This window comes from Dreissena polymorpha, chromosome 2 (assembly GCF_020536995.1).
Source record: "Dreissena polymorpha isolate Duluth1 chromosome 2, UMN_Dpol_1.0, whole genome shotgun sequence".
NCBI lineage: Eukaryota > Metazoa > Mollusca > Bivalvia > Myida > Dreissenidae > Dreissena > Dreissena polymorpha.
The window spans coordinates 46,408,488-46,411,094 of NC_068356.1; positions in this window are offsets into that span (position 1 = coordinate 46,408,488).

Consider the following 2,607-nt stretch of genomic DNA (forward strand, 5'->3'; position numbering starts at 1 on the left):
TATTTTCAATATTATTGATAAAATGGGGAATGACTCCTACTTAAATTGCGGTGACTTTAACTTGGTTCTAGACCCGAATATACATCATAACTATAAAACAATAAATAATAAAAATGCAAGAGATTGTATATTAAAAGCTATGGATGATCGCGTTCTTGCTGATCCTTTTAGGATATTATATCCTAACTCTAGACGTTATACATGGAGAAGAACGAATCCAATACAACAAGCCCGGCTTGATTTTTATCTGGTATCGTCATTTTTGTTACCGCTTGTTCACGACGTTTATATAATGCCCAGTTACCAATCCGATCATTCAATTGTAATTCTGACATTAAAATTTAATGATTTTAAACACGGAAAGGGTTTGTGAAAACATAATAACATGTTTTTAAGTGACATCAATTACATAAACACAATTAATGATACAATTACCGAAATAAAGAAACAATATATGGTACCTGTATACAATAATTATAATATTAATAGTATACCAGATCTCGAAAAACAGTTTTTAATAAACGACCAACTTTTTTTAGATGCAGTTTTAATGGAAATAAGAGGTAAAGCTATTCCTTATAGTTCGTATAAAACTAAATCCCGTAACAATCGCGAAAACCAAATAAAATTAGAAATTGAACAACTTGAGAAATCGTTTACAGAAGGTAACGTGCAAATCATTTCTGATTTAAAATGCGAACTTACGAAAATACAAGAAGAGAAATTAAAAGGTGCCATAATACGATCGCAAGCCTAATGGATACAATAAGATGAAAAACCATCAAAACTGTTTTGTAATCTTGAAAAACATGACTATACAACAAAAACTATCACTAACCTAACAACTGATGACGGACGTGTTTTAGATAAGCAGGTTGATATCCTGGATGAAACCGCTTGATTTTATAAAAAATTGTACCAAGATACCGACAATGCCAACAATGATGATGATCTTAATAGTTTTATTAAGGACATTGCCATGCCTAAACTATCGAACGACGAGTCAAAACAATTAGAAGGGCCAATAACACTAAGTGAAGCCTCTTATGTCTTAAAAAACATGGCGAACAACAAAAGCCCTGGGTCGTCAGGTTTTAGTACTGATTTCTTCAAAGTATTTTGGCCAAAATTAGGTACCTTTGTTTGTAGAGCGTTTAATCACGCATTTCATAGCGGTAATTTGTCTATAACTCAACGTCAGGGAATAATTACTTGCATACCTAAGGGTGATAAGCCCAGAAAATTTCTTTATAATTGGCGTCCAATAACATTGTTAAACACTGTTTATAAAAAAAGGTTCTGGCAGTATTGCAAATAGATTAAAAACACATATTAACAAGCTCATTAATAATGACCAAACTGGTTTTATTAAAAGCAGGTTCATATGGGAAAATACTAGACTAATATATGATATTCTGAAATACACTGAGGAAAATAATATTCCCGGTCTCCTCCTGCTACTAGATTTTGAAAAGGCATTCGATTTCTTGTCATGGAGGTTTATTAACAAAACACTCTCCTTATTCAATTTTGGTCCTGCCATGAGCAAATGGTTTAATGTTTTATATAAGGACGGTATCTCAGCAGTAACGCAGTGCGGGTCGTTATCTGATTTTTTCCAGATACAACGGGGCTGTCGTCAGGGTGATCCCCTCAGTTGTTATATTTTTATTTTATGCGCCGAAATCCTGTCTCTTAAACTCAGGGCAAATCCCAATATAAAAGGAATTCAAATTAATATTACCAAATATAAGTTATCGCAATTTGCTGATGATACATCTATTCTCCTGGATGGCTCTGCAGAATCCCTAAATGAAACCCTAGATGAATTGTCATTGTTTACATTGTGCTCTGGTTTAAAGATAAATTTCGACAAAACTAAAGTGGTTTGGATAGGAAAAAATAAATTCAGTTCTGAAAGTATCAAAACTAGATGGAAGTTAAAATGGAACCAGCAGACATTCGATATGCTTGGTTTAACTTTTCATGTAGATCTTGACAAGATAATCGATCTTAATTACACAGAAAAAATGTCTAGAGTTAGAAAACTGCTTAAAAGCTGGTCCAGAAGAATATTAACTCCCATTGGAAGGATACAAGTACTAAAAACAATCGCTTTGCCAGTCCTTTTAAATTTGTTTGCTTCACTTCCCAATCCACCACATATAATGTTGGTAGAGCTGAATAATCTTTTCTTAAACTTCGTGTGGGATGGGAGTTCGAAAATAAGCAAAAATATATTTATTAAAGAATATTCTGAAGGGGGCCTTAACATGATCGACATCTTTTCTTTTATAATTGCTCTCAAATGTTCTTGGATACGAAGGTTTATCACTGGAAATCGTAAATGGAGAAATATTGTTTAAATGACAATAGATCCCCAAAAACTTTACAATTGTGGTGTTCACTATCCGGAAAACCTAATACATAAGACAGACAATTCTTTTTAGAAGGACACTTTACAATCTTTTGTGGATTTCCGCAAAGCAGAATCGTTTAATATAAAGTACATATTACAAACTCCAATATTTTATTATCCAGATATAACGATCGGTAATAAAAGTGTTATCTTCAAAACATGGTTTGAAAATGGTGTAAATGTTATAG